This window comes from Macrotis lagotis, chromosome 1 (assembly GCF_037893015.1).
Source record: "Macrotis lagotis isolate mMagLag1 chromosome 1, bilby.v1.9.chrom.fasta, whole genome shotgun sequence".
Lineage (NCBI taxonomy): Eukaryota > Metazoa > Chordata > Mammalia > Peramelemorphia > Peramelidae > Macrotis > Macrotis lagotis.
In genome coordinates this window covers 122,167,935-122,191,980 of record NC_133658.1, presented here as the reverse complement: position 1 = coordinate 122,191,980, position 24,046 = coordinate 122,167,935, and the positions used below count along the sequence as shown (strand labels likewise).

Sequence of the window (24,046 nt, the reverse complement as noted above, 5' to 3'; positions counted from 1 at the left end):
TAGAGAGCCAATCCTGAATCAGAAGACCGGACTCTGGACAAATCATTTAATCCTGTTTGCCTCAGTTTTCTCATTTGTAAAATGAGTTGGAAAAGGAAAACAGTAAACTATTCCAACATTCTTGCCTAGAAAATTCCAAATGGAGCCATAGAGAGTTGCATGGCTGAACACAACAACAACAAAGATACCTCTTGTGCAAAAGGAAGGTCCCTCCATTTGAAAAACTATATGCTGGAAAACATTTTAATGATAAAAGTATGACTTCTTTTTTGCTAACTTCAGCTGAATTTATGAACTACTTATTGAGATTCAATGAAGTACATGACTGGTCTATTGTTAAAAATACAAGAGACTGTCTTGATTAAAGCTTCATTTTAATGACTTTACCTTAAAATGACAACCTAAATGTGAGAGATTGTTAATAGTATAGTTTTAAAAATGAAAAATTCTATTAGAAAGGAAAAAAATATCTCAGTGTTCAAGTAAAAGTTTTAAACAATGGCACAGGCATAAATTGAGCAGTCTGAAAAAACAATAATGTCTATAATGGAGAATTTGAATTGTAGTACCATTTTATTGGAATTTTGTAAAAAAAAAGAAATTTTATAAAAACTCCAAATTTAATTAAAAATATGAAATCAATGTTCATATAAATATCATAAGTATATATTTTACCTTTGATATTGTTATTGTTGAAATAGAAAATTTTACAGCAGTTTTTGGGCCATGGTCTGGCCTCTTAAAAAAAGGTAGGGGGGGAGAGAGAGAGAGAGAGAGAGAAATGGTAGAAAAACCACTAATCTCCTCTAATACTGTAATCCAACCTGTAGTTTAATCTCAGTGTGTCTAGGGTCTGTGATTTCAAGTGTGAGAAAATTTAAGACCTGTAGTCTTAGAGTTGCTTGAAACCTAGAGAGGTTAAGTGACCTACCTGGTGTCATGCTGATAGTGTCAGAGACTGAATTTGAGCTTTTTTTGACTCAAGTGTAATCAGTTATGCTGTCTCTTATGTTGTATTGCAGTTAGAATGTCAATTTGATCCTAAATCATTACAGAACAGTTTGAGTGAGCATAAGATAAAGCTCTAATCTTGATAGTAACCAGTAGCTATTACTACCTTTATGACAGATTCTAAAGCTTTATATTCCTAAGTACATGTAGTTTAGTAGAGCATTTAAAAAGCCAATATGATGTCAGAGAGATGGATGACTATGTGACAACCAAAATTAGAATGCCTGAATTGCTTTTTTAGGATACTAACAAAAATATTCTATTTTAATATTCTTTTAACTTTAAAGAATAGTCGTGTTAAATTCCCAATAGCATTTGACTTGAGGTTCTATCTTCTTTTGTCAGTCTCATCCCATACCCCCTTCCCCCGCCCCCCATGGCTATAAGATTTGAACCCCTTCACTGGACCTGATTTTTCCTGAAATTTTAAAAAATCCAAAGCATGTGAAACCTAAGGGGTGGGGAGCAAGAAATATTAAAAGAAGTTTCTGTTTCTGAACACTTCCTCCTTCTAGACCCAGGCTTTTCTAACTGCTGTTGCTGGTACGGATAACCCATGATGTTTAGAATGAAACCTTTCCAATTCAGGAAAGGGATTCTTTCTTGCATGGTGATCCAGTGCTAAAATCCTCTGTGATCTAGCAGAGAAGGACACGGGGCTTTTACAATCCTTTCCCGTGGGTCCCCTCTACCATTTTGCTCTGTTCCCAGGGTAACTTATTCTTTCACTTACCGCGGGGAACTAAGGGTGATAAGTAAGTGGCCACTGCAGTTGCTCTGGTGGTTTGGACCTGTGTGGCCGGGTGAAACAGTTGGAAGGCAGCACTTTTATTTTCTGTCAGCCCTGTGTCCTCACCCACTCGGCCACCGCCCCTAGCTCCCTTCTTCTGCACGGTACCCTATTACCAAGTCGTCAGAGGCGCAGCGCAAGGTTGGGCAGCCGCTCCTCGGCCATCGCCGAGCCACCCCGCTGCCCCTGCCTCCGCCACCCCCAACCCAAGCCCAGCTGTTGTAGGTTTTCGCAGAGTGGAAATGCCCTGTGCGGGACTTGCAGCGCTCCAGGCTGACTTGTTGACCAGTCTCAAGTTGTGGAATAGCTCGAATACTTGGCATATTTGTGGTTACGCTACTCGGCAGGCTTTTCTGCGCTCTGCATTAGCAACTGCCTCTTGTCACCCGCCGCTTTGGGGGGGGGGGGGGCCTCGGGGGGGGGGTCGGGATCAGGGGGATTCTCAACGATAGTTCTAGCTCCTTTGGCCGCCCAACCATGTCCCAGTGAAAGTCTTGGCTGCTTTGGTTGCCATTACCAGAGGAAATAAAAGTAGCGACGGAGGAGTTGCCGGTCGGCGCTGCCACACAGCATCTCCTGCTCCCACCTCCTCCTCCTCCTCCTCCTCCTCCCGCAGCAGCTCCAGCCCCAGTTCCGTATTAGCATATCTGATCTCCCGGGACAAAGGCACATGTAAGTGATAGCCCGGAGCGCGGCTCCCCCTCCTCCTCGTTGGCTCAGCCTCCTGCAGGAGCCGAGCTGGGTGCTGAGGCCGGGGGGAGGGGAGGGGAGGGGAGGAGGAGGAGGGAGGCAGGAGGAGGAAGAGGAAGAGGGAGGGAGGAGGAGGAGGAGTAAAGGAGGAGGAGGAGGAGGAGGAGGAGAGGAGGAGAGGGCGGAACGGAGAGCAGGGCTGGGCGGAGCGTTTACGTGAGCCGGAGGGCAAGGAGCTAGCGAGAGGCTGCGCGTCACTCCGGCTTGGCCAGTGCTGGCAGCACGGGCTGCGTCTCGGGCCGGGCTTCCCCCCGCCCCCGCCCTTGTCGCCCTCCTTCTCCTCGCAGCCTCCTCCCCGCCGCCCCCACTCCCCCGCCGGCGGAGGACCGCAGAGCCCTCGCTCTCCGGCTGCCCCCTCCTCCCCCGACGCCACCCTCGGGTCCCCGAAGTGGAGGGGCGCCGCATGGAGGCGGCGTAGCCTTCGGAGTGGGCGGAACCCCCGCGTGCCCCCTGCCCCGATGCTGTAGTCCTCAGGTGGGGCTGCATGTGGTAAGTTCCGCTGCCCCTGGTCCCTGCCCGCGCCAAGGCGGGTGGCGCGGGGAGCCAGGGCGGGCTGCCCGGCCGGCGAAGCCGAAGGCACTGGGACCTGGAGGGAGCGGGGAGGAGCGGCAGGGCTGGGGGCGCGGGCGCCGAGAGCAGCCCGAGGCCGGAGCAGGTAGGAGCCAGACCGCGCCCGGCCTCCTCCCTCTGCCTTCAGGCTCGCGGAGCCCGGAGGGCCGGCGGCCGGACCCGGGCACCGGGGAGGTTGGAGCTGGGGGGAGGGCAGGGAGCGGCCAGACGGACTGGGGCTGGGGTCAGGGAGGGGTCGGAGCCCCAGCGCGGAGCTGGGGGGCAAAGAGCAGGGACCCGACCTCCCTCCCCTAAGCGAGGATGTGCGGGGCTTGTGCTACTTTCTCCGAAGGACGCTTCCTCAGCCTCAGGGCGGCCACACATTTGCGAGTTTCCCTAAGCTAGTTTGCAGTCAAGTTCTGTTTTGGTGGACTACGAGGTGCGATTTTTTCCCTCTTGTCATTAGATATATAGATAGATACAAATGTATATGTGTGTGTATATCTATATCTATATATCATGCCCTAAGTTCCAAGCATACTGATGATATGTCAGGTAAATTAAATCTATTTTTTTAAAAAATGTGTACACCTGTTGTTTTAAACATCACTCAGTGGTTGAATATCAGGAAGCTAGCCTTCATCATCATGTTGGCCACCCTTGTCTAAACAGGAATAAAGTACTGCACCTACGATCTTTGTAATCATTAGGAGGACTGAAGGTAAGATTAGAGTCTTTACATGAAGCAATAACTCATCTAGAGGGGGAAAAAAAGACTTGATGACTATTCTTCATTCTAACCTTGGATATAGTAACTTTTGAAAAGGTAGCAACAGACTAAGAAATAAGAAGAGTTTAGAACTTTTAAGTAAGAGCAGTTTCAAAAATTGCAGGCCTGATTCAATGTTGGATTATTTTCTTGATTTAAGGTGGTTTTAGTAGCTGTTCTTACTGATGTTTCAGGATCTGTAGAAGTAAGTTCCTGTATTGATTTGGGAAGTGGGTAGTCAGCAGCTTGAGATTCTTCCTATTCTTAGTAAAGTTGTTTATCTGGGGAAATAAGTTAATTTGCATTTTCAAACAGTAATTCATAAGATTTTCTTCCTTTATTTTAATATTCTATATGTTGAGATGCTCAGACAATGCATTAGAGAAGTTCTAATACAGAGGTTTGCTTAATGAGCAGCCATTAAGTATATAAAAGTAGCTATTTGGGGAGTAGTCACTAATATAAGTAAACTTGAGAGATTCTTCAATCTGGGAAAATGACAAGATTCATTTGACAGTACCAGCAGTACCTCCCACACCATACATGCCCATATATTCTTTTGGTACACTTAATTTAGATTAGTGATCAGAAGGCAGCTGCTTGTTAGCCAGAAATACACATCTCTCTTTACTATGTTCCTTTCTTGATTTAAGATTGTACAAGAGTTGGCCCATGTGATTATAAGTGCCGCTGTGCAGGTGAAAATACACACCTTTGAAAGAAAGACCTCAACTTCTACCTCAAATGAGAAAAACTTACAGGTTTGCCTTGGATCTCTGTGCTAGATCAATTCCTTCACATACAAAGCTGACTACAAATTTAATAAGATTTCTTTTCCACTTTACTGTTTAGGGTTTTAGATTGCTTATCAGTTTAAAGTTTAAACTATTGAAATCAATTTTTACCCTCTTTTTAAACCCTTCTCTATTGCTGAAATATACTGTATTGTATCATAAGCCTTTAAATTTTTTTCTATTGTATTTAAACCATTTGAAGATAACTTGAGTTTGATTTTGTTGTTGTTTTGGGGGGGGGTACAACCGAAACAACTTTATCCTTTAATTTATTAGAAATGGATAAGGATATTATCAGTTTCTGTGCCAGCCCACATATACAGTAGGTATCCTAGGGAATAATTTATACTTGCCTCATACTCTTGGTAATAGCTGCTTTGGATGACTTCCTTTTAATAATTAAGAGAAATATAATTCTTTAGATTTAATGAACCTTTTGACTTTGATCAATTTTGCTCATATTATCCAATAATTTTATGTTGAATCAAAAACTAGTGAGGCTGTATTTTGATATTCTAGAATTTGGGTCCAGGGAAAGAAAAAATAGTGATTTATGCCCCTGTTCTTTTAAAAGTAATTACTGCTTCAAGAACAGAAAAATGAATTTAGGGGCAGGGAAAAAATGATTAGGGAAATTGACAACTAAATATTCAGAGAACTGAAACATTCAATTGATGGCTAAAATATTTTAATAGTAAATGCCCATATAAATTAGAATAAAATTTAAAATTTAAAACCCGTTCACCTTTACCATTCATCTTAATGCTTTGTTTTGTTAAGTAAGCTAAGTCAGCTCCCCAGATGTTAATAACTTGTTTTTTTGTCTCTTTTTTTTTTTGTAGTTTGCTGTGATTTCCTAGAAACACTTCTAAAAATATCAAAACTTTTATCTTCACTTTCTTTTGCACAAAAAATGTCAAGGTCATTTAAAATACATTCTAGTCATAAAAAATATGCATCTACTTGGTAGTGTACACTACTCTTTAATGTACTTTTAGAATTTTAAAGCCCTTTTGCTGAAGAAATTTCACATTATGGTGATTCATGCTTGTGGCCGTGATACAGAAGGAGACAGCTCCAATTGCAATACTTTCTTGGCAAAAAAAAGAAAAGCAGTCTCTGATTACTGAGTCCAAAGATCATGAAGTATGCTGAAGGCAAAAGAGGGCAAGGTCCAGTTCAAATGGAAACAGCATTGCAATGGGGGCAGACTCCAGCGCACCAGGTCCTCCCACTAATTAACACTAACCATAGGAAGTAGAAGCTGAACATTCAAAATAATGCTGTAAGGCAGTGACATGTATACCAATCATGTGTGCTCTATCCTCAGTTGATCATTATTCTTTTTTAAATAATTGGGTCTTTCCAAAATCATAACCCACTACTGCTAATAAATGAAATTGATTTCTGAAAGTATTTCACTCTTGTGTATATTTTGATTTAAACCAAAGAGACAAACTCCTGACTTTAAAGTTGGTTTCTTGCTTTTTTTTTTTCCTGTAATCTGCACCATGAGAGGGACTGGAAAGCTAGTTCGTACAATTTGGTTTAAAAAGCCAAATTCTGCCTTCAGATGCAGATGATTACTTATGTATCTAAAGGCAGAGTTGGGCACTGTAGCATCACATCATCCATTGTGTAGAGCAGTGTCTTTCTCCATTAGCGCTGCTTTGCAGTTCATTCTTTGTATGATTCTGTGAATGGCATATGTCAGGCCAATAAGACTACATTCATATTCTGTGAAATAAATAGATGCCTTGTTTCTCCTTAAAGATCATGAGATGAACAAAACATGATTACTATTATAAAATAAATATTGAAATAGAAGCAGATTATTTAAAAAATGTTTAATTCTCTCAATAAAGTTTATTGAAAATAGTAGGGAAAGTAACTTAAATGTACATTAAGTTTTTGTTATTTTGCAGTTGGTAATTTCATTTTATTTATAATTTTTGTGGTCATAAAATTGAAAGGGACCTTAGAGAGCTCAGATAGTCCCAATTAGTTTTATACCCTCCTGTGCCTAATATAAATGGAATTTAAGTACAAATAAAGGATTTAATTTTCTCAATTATAATACCTGTCAGGATTATCTGTAGCAAATGCAGTTTTATTTTTAGTTTAAAAATCTAGCACAGAATAAATTGCATTGTGCAGTCAAACTAACTAGATATCTTCAGGCAAAAAATTTGACAAAAACTATTGTTTTCTAACCTCTTAGATGTCCTCTATTAGTCTGCTTTAAACTGTTTTTCTTGCAGAGGAGATAACAAAATTTGTTGACTGAACTGGCTTCTAGAAATCCCCAGATTTGGAAGTAAACTAGGAGGATACATTGGAGTAGGAGTAGGAAAACGAGAGGAGGGCATATTTAAAGTCGACATACAACTGCTTAGCAGGTCTGACTAGTTTTAAGAGCCCAAAGGCAGCTTTGTCGTTACTTAACTGTAGGTATCAGCAAACTTGATAGTCTTAAACTTAATTCATGTGTATGTTATTATCTTACTCTTTCTCCATAAGGTCTTGCAACTTCAGTGAACATTTCTAAGATTTTCTTTCTCTTTTCCTAGAAAACATTGAAGTTAACATTGAAAAACTCCTAGTATTTTTCTGTTTTAGTTTTAACTGTTAAGAGTTGAAGGAAAGGATTTTCGTTCTTTTAGAAGAATAAAAAAATTTAAGATTGAACTACCTGAGTATGTTGAGCAAGAGTAAAATATACTACCTGACTATTCTACAGTTAAAAATGCCTAATAGTAACATAATGTCACTTGCTGCAAATCAACCTTTAGCCTCGTGCCTTCCTCCTCTCTAAGGCCAGCTGCTTATCATTCCACTCCATGCAGCAGTTACCAGGCTTTGAGCAGCCTTACTTTAGTACCCCACCCATATATTTGAAACTATTGCCTGACTTCACTTTCTTGGGGGCATCTAAAAGTCCCCAGGATCATCCCTGTAGCAAGCAAGTTTATGTATCACTTTATAACTACATTAAAGAATTAACTAGATGCCCATCCCAGCTACTTTTTAGTTGAGTTGAGGAGACATGCTAGAAATTTGTTCCATTTGTCAAATGGAAAGGGGCAATAAAGGAAAAATTCAGTAAATATTCACATGAAATTGATATGGCAAAGATTTGAAATAGTTGAACAGAGTATCATTTGCAGTCAAACATGAAATTTAATTTCTTTTTACATTTCTTGATTTGTTTCATTTGGCCATTATCTCTTATCTAAAAAACAGACTATGATTTCTCCTTTTATCATGTCTAGAAGAGGCCATTTCAAATAGTGATGATTCAGACTAACCATCTAGATTATGGTTGGTTATTGAATGTAGAACATATGTTCCATACAGAATAGTTGGCTTATTCTAAAGGGGAACTTCCACCTAGAGATGACATGGCAAGACTTAAGTATCACCAGATGTGGTATGTTGAAGGCAATTTATTCTTTAAGGTAATAGAACTTGAATTATTATTTAAGTAGTAATCACTTTACAGTTATTATACAACTTTTTCTTTAACTATTAGGATTGTACTTGATTAAATTATTGCTCTTTTTAGTTCAACATTCAGAACACCATAGGTACTATTATCTATTCAGGAGGCTACTTCAGGAAGAAAGGTATTGTTTCTCAAAATGGACAGTCTAATTACTGAAAAGGAATGTTTACTTTGTTGTAATGCCATACACAACCCCACATTTTCAAATTGGATCCTTAATTCATTTATATATTTTTTGAACTATTTAGATATTTCTAATATAAAGTGGAAAAACTTAGCAAAATGTTACCGTCTTCCTATCTTCTAGGGGCAATTAAATAAGCAAAGCTTTATTTTTTTATTTGACTGGAATAAAATTTTACTTCCACTGGACAAGTTGACAAGTAATTATTTGTAAGCTTAGAACAAACTTTCTCCCCTTTTGAGTGTCTTTAAACAACACTTCTTTTTTGTAGTCTTAAATTGTATCATTCTAGCATGGTATAGAAATACTTTTTCCCTTCAGCATTCCAGAATCAGAACATATATAATAAAACTCTTTAATTCTGCTTAACAAAAAATTTCACATTTGTCTGTCTTCTACCTTTTCACTAGTAGTTGAAGATAAAAAATGAAGTACAACATGTATCTATGAGAATTATTTTGTATCCTATCTCTGTGCAGCAACATAATATTCCATATTTGAAGGCAAGGACTCTTTAAAGCCAATCAGAAGCACCTAACACAATTTATAAATACTTTCATGGATATACTTCCTATTGTCACTTATTTTCGTTACTTTTAGTGGCAAACAAGTTGGATAATCAATAAAACTTAGAGGATAAGCTAAACACTTTGTTCTAAGATAACCATTTTCATTTTTATAGTAAAATTTTAAAAAAGATTTCATTTGAGTCTTGTTTATTGCAAAGTCCCTTTTTTTAAAAAAGCCATCACATGTTTGTTTTTTTTCCCAAAGCTTTTGCTTCCTTCCCTAAGTACTTTTTTTTCCTACAGGCAGTGTTTATCAAGGGTCTATAACGGGAGGGGGGAAAACAAGGGATCTTTGGGGAAAAGATACTATAGAAAGGTTGAAACAAGGATCCCATCCAAGTAATTATTACTTCAGCAGAAAAAATTTTCCATTATACTCAGGCTTCCAAGCTTCTTTGATGTATACATACAACTTTTTGAGAACTACACAGGGTAAAAGGAAAATAGAAGCTCTTTTAATTTTGCCTATTTACTAGATTCTCCTGCACAGCAATGAAAACATTTCTCAATTATCTAAAGCTGTCACTTTTTTAATAGCTTTCAGCTAGAAAGTAACTAATATTGATATATTTTCTACTACTTTGTTATTATAGCATCATATACCTCAGTTTATAAATTTTACTAAAGTAGTGTATATTAGGTATACTGTGTATATTGCTATCATTTTAAGGTTAACTGTACCATGGTTTACATTTAAACTATCCTGATAATCCTTCCTTCTAGAGTTTTTCATGGCAACAGTACCTGAAGAAAATATTATTTATTCAGCTTAGTGGTGATTTACTGCACAGAAAAAATTATTTTAAGTCTTCCAGAGTGGTAAAAATTTAGGATTAAATTTAGAGAAAATGTTTTGTGGCTGGAAGTCAACTGCAGAAATTGTTTCTTGTTGAAAGTCCACATGGCTTCTCAGGGCACAGATACATACAGGTCTAGTCCTCTCTTGAGAAATGTTTCTGAGATTTAAACATCAGTATTACTGTTTACTGACAGTAAATTTTCTTGTTTGGGAAGATATATACATAGCATAATTGGTCATTTCTACATGAAACACTCTATCCCTCTTGCCTCTGCTTACTTAGCTCTGCCACAATACAATTTGGGAATAATTTTGACACAAGAGTTCCTTGGGATGCCTAGAGTTAGAGTTGTTGTGAAGCATCATCACCCTTCTTCAGAGAAAGGAAATCTGCATTATTCTCCCATCTTCTCCTCATGGCTGGCTGTCAAGTGCACTCTGGCAGATTACAGAGAGGCAACCCAAACTTACTCAGCATAAGGGCAGCATATGCTTGTTTACATAGAGCAGTGCTTTTCCTGGTTTTTTGTTTTTTTTTTTTAATCTGGTTCCTATCACATTGCTATGCACATTGGTGCCCAAGAAATGGTTAAGTGGGTGTCTGGAGAGAAGATACCACCTAGAAGTGACTTGAGTTTTAAGTGATCTAAAGTGTACCATCCAATTTTTAATATGCAGAATTTCATCTATGGGTTTTGGTGTTCAGGTGAGTTAATACAAGTTCAGAAGCAATAATCCTACCCATCCATCCATATTTTAAATGAAATGGTATATTGGATGTGCTGCTAACTTTAGCCAAAACCTTAAACACAGGTAAAATACAGGATCTCACACCTATGATTTCACTGGTATGGAGAATTCCTAAGGGAGAATGCTCCTTCTACCCAAGCAAGTTGGTACCTTCTCTGCAATTTATGACCCTAGTGAATAATAAACTTTAGGATCACCAAGAGATTAAGTGATTTGGTTAAGGGTCTCATAATCATTCTGTTTCATAGATGGAACTTGAATCCATGTTATCCTAGCTTCAAGATCAGCTTTTCTATATATACTACATCATATTTTTTTTCCTTTAGGTACTACATGAATTCTTAATGTTTTCATCACTGTCAAGGATAAGACAAGTGACAGACATTCTCATTTTGGGGATGGCAAAACACTGTGTAACAATCACAAGTACAATTTGATATCATCTAATTGAACACACGCATTTTACAGTTTAAGAAATGGAAAAAGGAAGTATGAAGCGCATTGCCCCAAGGTCTTATAGACTAGGACAGAACTGAAATGACCTCTGATTTCTAGGTGCTTGCTCTTTTCACTAGATGTACAATTTCCCAAAGAACTTGACTCAGCCAGGACTTCATAAGAATCAAAATTGGAACCTAAAATGCCTGTCTAATTTCCAAATCTGTTCTCATAACAGTGAAACTCATCCTAACAGAGGAATAAATAAAATTTCTGGTATAAAGTCACTTAGTGATATAATATAAAATCTTTTTTTCTCTTAATTATTTAATAAGGTAATTTATTCTGACACTGTTTGACTTAATGCAATAATTTCAAAAACTTTTTCCAGAGAAAAGGTTATACTTGATAAACTAAGAATACATTAGGTGCTGTTTTTAATTTAATAGAAGCATATGCTTCCTCTAAAGACTGCAACCAGGAAGAGTTTTAAAGTATGGACTCGAAGAAACAAAACAGCAGAAATTCCAAATGTTGAAACCATAGTGTCTTGCTTCTAGTTTGTTTTAGAACTAACTGCTTGACATGTTTTCAGTTATTTGCAGGTTTAAGAAATTGTAAAGAAAATGGTATGGGTTGTTCTTATGGATCTCAGTTGAAATATGGTGTCTGATCATTAATAAACAGCTTGCTTTGCCCTCCGGGCCTCAAATAGTACAGTATGCAACAAGGGAGTGCAGGCAAGGCACGAAGATGGAAACAGTAGTATCGGATTACAGTTTCAAAATATCGCTGGAACACGTTAGCTGGCTTTTACTCTATTGACTGGCTTTATAATTACATTGCTGATTTGTTAGGGACGGCTCTGCCTTACTTTCCAATTAACATGGCTGTTACAGCAGGGACCTCAGAAAAACTGGGTGCATTTTCACTCCAAAATAGAAAAAAAAATGCTCCACTGATCTCTGGTGGAATTAGGTGTTGTAATAAGAAAGATTCTGAATCTCTCCTGGCTTTTTTGAGGATCTTTACCAGATCCCTACAATAAACCTTATTAATAATTGGGGGGGGGGGGAGAAGGGGGAATCCCTAACAGTATAATTAACTCATGTTTTTAGCATTCACTTCATTCCAAAAGGCAATAATATTTGAATATCACTGCTTTCAACTATACAAATAGCCCTTTTCACCTTAGCCTACTCTTATGGCTCACTAAATATCCTCACCCAGGAACTTTGCAAAAACAGTCATAGCTTTGGAGCCAACTCCAGCACACCCTATCTGTTTGTGCATGACTGTGCTAAAAGCCATATGTACTATTAGCTTCTCTCTGTGACCCTGCCATCCTTACCCACTACAATCTCTATAGAGTATTGTTTTTAATTCTATGTTGTGTTTCTTTAAAAGACCACACTATTTATTTTTTGGCTAATTAGACTTTAAAAGATTGCTTTTAACCATATAGTATGAGTTTACCCAAACCCAAATTTCTCCTACCTGAAATAGGATAATTCTTTTCCCCTCAGGAATCTTTTGTCACTAACAGTCCTAAAAGAAGACCCAAAGTTTTCACATAGAGAGCAGTTTCTTCTGGTGTTTAGGATGGGTGGCATATGGAAAAGTGTCTTTTTGTCTAAAGAAGAGGGTTTCTGGCTGTGCCACCTCATAAGCCATGACCATTTTTTTAAAGTGCCAGTCAGTCAATTGAGGTAAAAACAGAAAAATGAGAATTACCTTCTGTATTTCAGAAGCAGTGCCAAAACAATTCATAGCTTAGCTCTCAAGTTTGAGCCAGCCTTCTTTTGTTGAGAAAGTTTACCATTGTTTGTCCTTCATTAAAAGAATTTGCTGATGGTGGTGGTAATGATTGGTAAATTTGGATTTGGGGGAAGATGGGGAGTTTATAAAATTATATTTTTCATAGAGAGGCATTTAGTACAATATAAACCCTTTCCCCTCCAAGAAAGAAAGAAAGTGAAAGAATGCATGTTTCTTTATTCCGTGGGTTGAAATCTGTGTATAAATATATGTTCTGTGGTTTTAGCTCCACAGGATGTCAGTGAGGAAGTAGCCACTGCCAACCTTGCTTGAAGACACACTTCACACAATAGCTAGACCCTCCTACTTTTTCTTTTTTCTTTCCTTTCAAACCCTAAATCCAACTGGACAAATCTCTGAATATAAATTGTTGAAGTTCATATGTGTTACTTTTAATTTATCTTCTCTTCCTACCCCTTTTTTAGTTGCAAGATTTCTAATAGTGTTTTTAGGAGAACATTAATATTGGGTTTATGTGTGGAGCTTATGTTCTCCTGAGTATAAGCCCACAGAACATCACATTATAACTGTAGAGTCTGGGACCCATGGTTTCCTTTCTTTTAAAAATGGTTTTTTTATTGAGATCCTTTGTTACATAAGTTTATTTTCCAAATCTATCCTTCCTCTCCACTTCTCAGAGAGCCTCCCTTTCAAATAAAGAATTAAAGGAGAAAGAAAAAGCAGATCAGTAATAGTAATCAACATAAGCCAAATCTGACAGTATATGCAATGTTATACAGTCAAAATCCCCCACCACTTGGAAGAAAAAATTTTCCTTTTTTCTTACCTCTTATAAGCTATCTTGATCATTATGGTTATACAGAGGATAATTTTTTTTTGTTCCTTCCATTCATTTTGTTATAATTCTGTATTTTGTTTCCCTAGTTCTTTTTACTTTAGAAGTCTTAGCTTATTGAATATATACTTCAAATAAGGCTTCCTCTTCCTTGAATTCTTCAGATTTCATCGTTTCTTTTGGTGCAGAAATATTGTCTTACAGTAGCCACACAGTACAGTGAAAAGAGTGTCAGACCTGGAGTCAGGAAGATTTGAGTTCAGATTTGACCCCAGATACTCATTAGCTGGGTGGCCCTGAACAAGTCACTTAACCCTGTTTTCTCAACTGCAAAATAAGCTGAAGAGAGAAATGGCAAATCATTCCAATAACTTTGCCAGCAAAACCCTAAGGGGGTGAGAAAGTCAGACACAATTGAAACAATTTAACAACAAAATATTACATTATATTTATGTACTATAATTTGTTTAGCTATCCTTTAATCAGTGTTTCTAGGTACTACCAAAAATGCTGCTTTAAATGATATTTTAAAGTTTAGTTGTCACTTTGTAGGCATAGGAATGTCCTAGAGAGGGAGGTGCTCTGCTCCTGATGAAGATCAGTGCCTTATCTGAAATATAGAAAGTGAGTTCCTGGGACATTGAGAGAGAAAATTTTTTTATTTTTTAAAGTAGAACATTTATTTGTAAAATCTTTCATACCTCTATATAAGCTGTCAAGGAAAACAGAAACAACTTCCTCTCTGCTTCCTCTTTCCTGACCCCTGAATGCCTATGTTCTCCATGGATTTGGCCTCACCCCTTTTCTTCTCTCTATTGCTTGGCAAACATTTATTCCTGTGGCTTCAATAAGACTGTCTTTACATAGGTGATTTACTAATTAATACCTCTTGCCCTTACCTTTCTCTCTAGTTTCAGACCTGCATCTCCCAACTACCTAGAGGGTTATTTCTACCTGAATTATAGAATCGTTTTCAAAACTGTTAGTGATCCCAGATAAACCCCTCATCTTTTTTTTTAGGTGTGTTTTTTTTTTTTTGCAAGGCAAAGGCCACACAGCTAGGTAATTATTAAGTGTCTGAGACCAGATTTGAACCCAGGTACTCCTGACTCTAAGGCCCATGCTTTATCCACTGCGCCACCTAGCTGCCCCTCAACCCCTGATCTTACAAATTTTTGAAATAACTAATGCTAAGAGAAATTCAATTGCTTGCTCATGATACCACAGATACTGTCAGCTGGAATTTGAACCCAAACCTTGAATTCCAAGTTCAGTATTTGAACCATTTTTGCCATGCTACCTCTCCTTGGAAATTACCACCAGAGGGGCAGCTAGGTGGCGCAGTGGATAGAGCACCAGCCCTGGAGTCACGAGTACCTGAGCTCAAATCCGACCTCAGACATTTAATAATTACCTAGCTGTGTGGCCTTGGGCAAGCCACTTAACCCTATTTGCCTTGCAAAAACCTTTTTAAAAAAAAGAGAGAGAGAAAGGGAAATGTACCACCAGGACTTCAAATTCACCATATCCAAAGCCAAGTTTATTTAGATTCCTCCTAAGGCTGTTCCATTTTCTAACTTCACTGTCTTTGTTAATGGCACCACCAATACCTTTTCTTTAAGCTTACACATCTAATCACTTGCTCAGTCCTGTCAGTTCTGCCTCTCTGGGGCTACTAGGTGTCCTAGTGGGTAGAGCACTGGCCCTGGAGTCTGGAGTACCTAAGTTCAAACCCGGCCTCAAACACTTTCTAATTATCTAGCTGTGTGGCCTTGGGCAAGCCACTTAACCCCATTGCCTTGCAAAAAAAAAAAAGTTCTGCCTCTTCTATATTTCTAACTTATCCCTGCCTCACTAGGCCTACAACCTCAAGCCATGTTCAGGCCTCCCTGGATTAGTCATGACTTCTTCCCTCTCTTTCCTATCCAAGACATCTGTCCTATTTACTTTATTAATCTTCCTAATACTCAGTTCTGATTATGCCATTCCTCTACTTAGAACCAAGTAATGGCTCCCTGTTGTCCCTTGAATAAAGTTTAGACTCCTTAGTCTGATATTTAAGACTTTCCACAACCCTTTATTCCTCCCATCAATGCTATTCTTCTAAGTTGGACTTCATGATTTCAGAGGTATACTGGTACTGAATTTGGAGAAATGGAATTTGATTCTAAATTCTGGAGCTGCCATTTAATGCCTTAGTTACTTTAAGCAAACCATTTACTCTCTGGACCCCAGTTTCCTTATCTGTAGAACTGGAGTTGAGCCAGCATTTATTTATTAAGCATTCATCAGGTGCTCAGTTCTTTGACAAAAAGAGCTTTTGCTCTAATGAGCCTAGATACTTATGGGAGAGTAGAGCCATCCTCATGTAGCTGCATCGGTACAGCTTCTAAAGTTTCATCTGGCTCTAAATCTGGGATTTTGTGACCTATGCAGGGACCCCCTACTCATCCTGTGTCCTAGGCCTAGAGTGCCCTACTCTTCCCACTTCTCACTTCTGCTGCAGAAATCCTCCCATCCTTTAAGGCTCAGTTAAAGGCCAGCTCAGAGCCTCCTGGCCCTCCAATAAATTAGTTATCTTTACCACCACCTCTACTTACACTCACCCAGTTACCTTGCAAGACACTTGATTTATCACATATAATTTTGAAGTATAGTTGCATGTTTTGTATTTTCCCCTAATAGATTGTGATCTCCATGGAGTTGGGTACAATGCCTTTTTTAAAAATGTGTATCTTTTATGGCACCTAGCATGGTTTTCTCCCCATAGTCAGTGTTTAATAAATATTAAAGTCATGATTTTTCCCTTCTTCAGTTACCTATAACAAGATTAAAAAAAATTTTTGAAAATACATTCAGGAAGCAAACTAAACTTGGTTCTTAATTCCTGACCTTGATTTCTTTGAAAACAAAACTGGTTCCATTTTACATCTGTTGAAAATGTTTTCACTTAGATCCATATGCAAAGTATCCCAAAATTCATAATAGATTGTGTTCCAAAATATTGAGTTAATTGCTTAGAATTCATAATGTATTTCTCTGTGGTAACTGTCTTAAATCGTATCAGCAAATCTGACTTGTGTTTGTATATCCATTGAGTTAAACATGGTTTTAACTTACCAGTTGCCTTGTGGGGTTTAGTCCTTGGCTATGGTTTGCTCACCAACTCATCAGTGCCTATTTAATATATAATTAATAATTAATTAATTGTATATATATATATATATTATATACATATTAATTATATATAAATATAAATATATAATTAATAATATAATAATAAATAATATACTATAATACTATAAATAATATAATAATATAAGTAATATAATAATATAATAATAGATAATATAATAATAAATATATAATTAATAATTAATATATAATTTACCTGAAGCAAGGTAAAATGACAATAATATAATGCAAACCTCTTAAAATTTTCCAGAAAAGACTGTCATCTTGTGAGATGAGTAATGAAGGTATTAGTATCTCCATTTTAAAAATGAAGAAATTGAAACAAGAGAAATTCAATGGCTTTCTCAATTAGTAAGCTGGTATCATTAAACTTTGTATAGAATTTAAATCCAGGATTATGGTTGCCATATCAAAGAAAGCAGTAAAGGGGCAGGTAGGTGGCACAGTGGATAGAGCACCAGCCCTGAAGACAGGAGGGCCTGATAATTACCTAGCTGTGTGACTTTGAGCAAGTCACTTAACTCCACTGCCTTGCAAAAACAAACAAAACAAAGGAAACAGGCTCTCTCCAATGCCCACTTTTTTCCCCCATGTTGGGAAAGACATAGTCACATACAGGTGCTAATCATTGGTGGCTACTGAAAAAGTTAAGATACAACCAACTACTAATGAAACAAGTTTCATCCTTTTTCAGAGGTTACATCCTAGACAATTCATTGCAAAAGTTTTGGGGATTTGATGGGGAGGAGTATCCTCCTTTCCTTTCTTCTATCTTATCCTGAATCACCACAGATAAGCAGGATAGTTAAGGAAGGAAATCTCAACTACAACAGAAGGGCTAGAAGAGATTGTATGTGTGTACATGTACTAGTATATCCATCAGCTGCTATGTAGAGAAATATAGTGGAAAGAATGCTAAATTAACTTTGAGTCAGTAGACATGCATTCTTCTATTGATTCTGCCACTACTTGTGGCAATTAGGTCACAAAAAGAGACTGAATAGCTGAAGGTCTGGGAAATTATAGCTTTTAAAACCAGAAGGTACCACAGAAAATATCCAGTTGAACACCCCCTTTCTTCTTTTTAAGAAATTCATATTTTAATCTTAAATATTCCAATAAAAATTGTTCTACATTTTTAGATCTCAGAATGTTAAAAAATAAATAGAATCAGAAAATCTACACAACTCATTGGTGGTTATTGGATAATTCTTAATTTTTCTGGGCCTCAGTTTCTTCATTTTTAAGAAGAGAGTTGTGTAGGAGTTGCTGAAACCAACTAATAGCGGAATGAAGTATGTAGCTCCACAACTGAGACCCTGTTGTTAAGGAGTGAATAAGCATGAAATTTAGACAACATACTAATCCAAAGGCATTACAGAGGAGAGACGCAAAACTATCTGTTGGACAGCTTGGAAACTGGTCCTGGTAAAGGCAGGAAATTGTATTGTAAAAAACCCTCTAGGATTTGCATGGGGTGGGGCGTTGAAAATCCAAGCTCAGGGCGGCTAGGTGGCATAGTGGATAAAGCACTGGCCTTGGAGTCAGGAGTACCTGGGTTCAAATCTGGTCTCAGACACTTAATAATTACCTAGCTGTGTGGCCTTGGGCAAGCCACTTAACCCCATTTGCCTTGCAAAAACCTAAAAAAAAAAAAAAAATCCAAGAGCTACGGAAGGTTCAGTTTGAGGATTATATAGGAAGGTGGTTTGTGGCTTCTGTATAAGAGTGGTATTGCCACAGGAGTGTTTCAAAATTTTTGATGTGATGGACCATCCATTTATTATGAGTGAAGAAATGAAGATCATTTTGTTTATGATTGTCAACACTAACTATTGGAGGGGAAGCTGGTCAAAAACAAGATATCTCCTTCAAGATCCAGAGATGATATTCTTGCTTGGAGAGTTGGGGCCTTGGTTAAAAAAGGACCAAAATTAAAAACTTAATCTTTTAGGAAGAAAATTATTTTGTTTACATTATTATAAGGGATTTTTTAAATGATTTTTTTTTAGAACACAGATCAGGGGGGCTAGGTGGTGTAGTGGATAAAGCAGCAGCCTTGGAGTCAGGAGTACCTGGGTTCAAATCTGGTCTCAGACACTTAATAATTACCTAGCTGTGTGGCCTCCCACTTAACCCCATTTGCCTTGCAAAAACCTAAAAAAAGAACACAGATCAAACAGGGGCCTTCAGCACTTTAGGAACCATATTCAAAAATAACTGAGATATAGTTAATGAAATAAATATCCGTAAAATAGAACATGGATAATGTTAATACGTTGTTTCCAAGGATATATGCTACAGCAGGGATCGTTATGCACATTTAGTGGTTCCCGTTTGAATATCTGATACCATTAGGTCAGAACAGTCTTTGATCCATCTGATAATTAGAATGATTCTGAATATTTTAAGAACTCTATAAATTCATATCCATAGAGTAGTGTAGATTTTCTGATTCTATTTTTAACATTCTGAGATCTAAAACTGTAGAACAATTTTTATTGGAATATTTAAGATTAAAAATATGAGTTTCTTAAAAAAAAAAGGAGAAAGGGGTGTTTGACTGGATAATTTCTGTGGTACCTTCTAGTTTTTAAAAGCTGTAATTTCCCAGACCTTCAGCTATTCAGTCTCTTTACATGATCTAATCTTCATTTGAGATGACCTAACCAGGAATTGCCACTATAAGTCCTTAACTATGAATCTTAAACAGACTTAATAGGAATGGTTTTGTGAAAGCTTACCTTTTTTCTTACTAATCACTTATCTGTTGGTCCTACAGTAACTTTTTACCTGTTACTCTTTTAATAAATCAAGACAGATCCATTTCATCTCTCATAATCTTTATATTATCTTTCTCCATCAAACAGATCTTTACTAAGCCAGTTTTAGAGTGTGTATGTATGTACTTTGTTAAGTTTTTTGATGACTTGCTTTTAAAATCTTTAAACTATAAGGTTTGCCTTTTTTTCCTTTTTTTCTTTTTTTTAAGGTTTGCCTTTTACTTGAATTAACATGGTTTTCCAACCTCAGGTTTCAATCCAAATTGAGGTCACTCAAGGTCAAGAAGAAAAAATGTATTAGGTATTCTTCCTATCTGACTTCTTGTCCAAGAAAAAAGAACAAGTGACATGAGAATTTCTTTTTTATTGTTATTGGTTAAAGAAAGAAAAACTAGACCCCAGAAAAAACCCCACCACCACTACCTTCATGTTGATGGTTGTAGTCCTCTCAACAATAACACCCTAGAAATACTACTCCACCATAATAAACATAATAAATAATCAATATAAAGGATACAGAAGTTTATGTCAATTGATAGATATGTATATATAAATATATAGAAAGTGAGGTTCTAACAATATAAATAGAAATAAGAAAAAAGAAACTGAATGATATGCAACTATTATGATCAAATAATTACCTCCCTCCTTTAAAAAGATGAGGGGCCATGAGAATGAAACACTGTGATAGCAATAAGAATTTTATGAAAACTGAAAAAAAATAAAATGAGCACCTTAGAATGCACCTATTGTTATCACCATGTAGACCACAGCTACTATCTTTGGGGAGGAATTTGTACAGTCTAGATTACAGTACTGTTTTTGTAATGACTCACAGTCCCAAAGTTGAAAGGGTCTTTAGTAGCCTTTCAGTCCAGTCCATGTTTGACCAACAATCTCTTTATCACATACTCAATTTTACATGAAAACATCCATTGAAGGTGAACCTTCTGACTCCCAGGGCATGAGTTTCTGCATATGAAGAATTCTAATTATTAGAAAGTTTTCCTTATATTACATAGAAATTTGTTTCTGCAACTTCGATTCACTGTTCTAGTTCTGCTTTATTGAGCTAACCAGAACAGACCTAAAACATGCATCTCCTTGTGATAGACCTTTAGAAACTTGAAGATAGCAATCATATCCCCACTAAATGTTCTATTCTCCAGGCTAAGTATAATCTATCCTTCTTTCAAGTTGTAGTTGTGTGTGGTAGGATTTTGGTAGAATTTTGAACCTCTTAATCATTCTTGTTTCTTCCTCCTGACATGCTTAGCTTATCAATATTTCTTTTTGTTTTTGTAAGGCATTGGGCTTAAGTGAATCTTTTGCTACATATTGCTAAAAACATTTTCTGCATGCAATTCTTTATTAAAAAAATAATTCATGCACTTTTTCTATCACAATAGCCATGAAGTAACCCATAAAATGTAGTACACAAAATAAGCAACAAAATATTTCTCTCTGTAGTTATTCCCTAGAATTCTGTGACTTTCTGTGCTAACATCAAAATTTTAAAAACTGACAAGACAAAATTCATTTTTTCTTTTTTTTTATATTTTATTTTAAGGCAGTGAGGTTAAGTGACTTGCCCCAAGGTCACACAGCTAGGCAATCACCAGAGGGGCGGCTAGGTGATGCAGTGGATAAAGCACCGGCCCTGGAGTCAGGAGTACCTGAGTTCAAATCCGGTCTCAGATGCTTACTAATTACCTAGCTGTGTGGCCTTGGGCAAGCCACTTAACCCCATTGCCTTGCAAAAAAACCTAAAAAAAAAGATGCATTCTTTCACTTTCTTTCTTTCTTAGAGGGGAAAGGGTTTATATGCCTCTCTATGAAAAATATAATTTTATAAACTCCCCATCTTCCCCAAAATCCAAATTTACCAATCATTACCACCACTATCAGCAAATTCTTTTAATGAAGGACAAACAATGGTAAACTTTCCCAACAAAAGAAGGCTGGCTCAAACTTGAGAGCTAAGCTATGAATTGTTTTGGCACTGACTGGCACTTTAAAAAAATGGTCATGGCTTATGAAGTGGTAGTCAGAAACCCTCTTCTGTAGACAAAAAGACACTTTTCCATATGCCACCCATCCTAAACACCAGAAGAAATAACTGCTCTCTATGTGAAAACTTTGGATCTTCTTTCAAGTCTGTTAGTGACAAAAGATTCTTGAGGGGAAAAGAATTATCCTATTTCAGGTAGGAGAAATTTGGGTTTGGGTAAACTCATACTGTATGGTTAAAAGAAATCTTTTAAAGTCTAATTAGTCAAAAAATAAATAGTGTGGTCTTTTAAAGAAACACAACACAGAATTAAAAATGATACTCTATAGAGTCTTTTTACCTGAATCTTACCTTCCACTGTGTCAGATGGTGGTGTGAGGTCATTATACTATATACTCTACTGCTGTAAATCTCTTTACCTTGACTGCCTCTCTTAACCCATGAGAGCACTTGCTGGTGCTGTTAACTTGGAGACTGGTGATGTCTCAGCATACCTTAAAGCCCAAAGTTCTTTGAACTATGAATTGGGGGCATATTTGCCACATAAAACTTTAGTTTTAAAGGCAAGTAATGAAAATATGAAATAAATGCATGGAGAGTTCTTTACATGTTATACTGAACATGACTAGTGAAGCACCCAGTAGGATGCCAGCCTTTCCACAGACTTGCACACATCATGCTATTCATTTTTTTTATTTCAAATGTGCCCAGCTGCCAATGTAAAAGTGAAAATGAGGTCATTAATAAAATGACACAGAGGTTTGAAGTTGCAAAAGTTAAATGGGCAAATGATGAGAATTTACTCTAGTTTCTTATTCTTTGCACTTAATATCATCATAATAGTAGTTATGGCTGATTTTGATCTTTAATGTAAATATGATCTATTAGAAAGTCATCCTCATTGGTATCCATTTCAAGGTAGCATCTAGAAAATAATTTGGACTCATTAGACATATATATATACAAATCCATAAAGCTGTTTTCTCTACCCTGAAATTGAGTGAGAGAGAAATAGAATATTTAATCAGACCAATGATTTCATGATTGGGAGCTCCTGCTTAAGAACTTCTTTTGCTGATGCATATTAACACCACATCAACTTCAAAGTCTTGAATTGTTGAATGGGGCCCTGAGAAGTTAGTGGGAAAACTTCAACTCTGATCTTCTGGACTTCTAAACTGACTTTCTGTTCACCATCTCATGCTTCCTCCACTTTGAAAGCAGGGTAGTATTGAGAAATATTAATGGTGACCAGGTATGTTCTTTTTATTGTTTTTATTGGCTGGCTTTTACTTGGGGAAGATCTTGAAGAGATAGGTTCTTGTAAAGGGAGATAGTTTTGGTATAAGTTTACAAGGATAGACCCAGGCTGTAAAATCGGGTTTTTAGGATAAAAGAAAGGAAGGAGAACTTTAGGAGAAAAAAAAACACTGAAGGTCTTTTGAGTGGTTGTTCTTCTTGCCGAGTTTCCCCTGCTCTTATAGACAGATTGCCATTTATTTGTACTTGTCTTGCCCAGTAAAATCTCTAACTCTGAAAACTTGTGGCTACCTTCTGTATGCTTCCTAAATCCTTGATTTAGCAGCCTAGCTCTTTACTTAAGATAGTGGATGATAATGGTGGAGACACAATGTTGAAAAAAGGCTTGGCCCCTGCCATCATGAATTTACTGTTTCTCCCCTCTCTTAAACTCTCATTAGACTTCTTATCTATACTACTTTTAGGATTTGGGAACTAAAATGAGCTAAACAAAAAACAAACAAACATAGTCCTTTAGAAGTCATCTATTCAAATCTCTCCAGATAAGGAAGGCAATTAGACAATTAAATTTTATTTCTTATTATTTTGTTGTCTTCATATACACACATGTATACATCTTGCCTTCTCAGCCAGTTTATAACACTACTCAAGAACAGAGAACTAAATTTGTGCTTTTCTATTATCCATAATTCATAGTGCTAAAAATACTTGTTGATTTGAATAGCTGTCCAGTAAATCCAGATTTAGGAAAAGAATGAAATGAAATCCTACTTTCTAACTCTAATCTCTATTTCAGTATTTGAGGTAAAATTAACATTTTTTTAAGAAAGATTTTATTTTGAATTTTATAATTTTTCCCCTAATCTTGCTTCCCTCCCCCCACTCCCCACATTAGGTAATTAGGCAGTCTGTTACTCTTTACATTGTTTCCATGGTATACATTGATCTAAGTGAATGTAATGAGATAGAAATCATATCTTTAAGGAAGAAACATAAAGTATAAGAGATAGCAAAATTACATAAGAAGATAATGGTTTGGTTTGGTTTTTTAAATTAAAGGTAATAGTCTTTGGTCTTTGTTCAAACTCCACAAATCTTTCTCTAGATACAGGTGATATTCTCCATCGAAGATGCCCCAAAATTGACCCTGATTGTTGCACTGATGGAATGAGCAACTCCATTAGGGTTGACCATCACCCCCATGTTGCTGTTAGGGTGTACAATGTGCTTCTGGTTCTGCTCATCTCGCTCAGCATCAGTTAATGCAAATCTTTC

The 24,046-nt window shown here is 37.1% G+C and overlaps 1 protein-coding gene across 3 annotated transcripts in view; it reads left to right on the top strand.

The window, feature by feature from the left end:
• The window catches only part of SERTAD2 (SERTA domain containing 2), a 139,929-nt gene that overhangs the window by 102,533 nt on the left and 13,350 nt on the right, over positions 1 to 24,046 (top strand). Inside the window, exons 1-2 of one of the 3 annotated variants that reach the window (XR_012472572.1) lie at positions 2,812 to 3,040; positions 4,523 to 6,079. The exons of 1 other annotated variant lie outside the window; for it this stretch is intronic. The gene's annotated coding sequence lies outside the window, so the exon portion shown is untranslated. Of the gene's footprint in view, positions 1 to 2,811; positions 3,041 to 4,522; positions 6,080 to 24,046 lie in introns of those variants that run through there. One more of the 3 variants, XM_074207253.1, reaches the window with a different exon arrangement.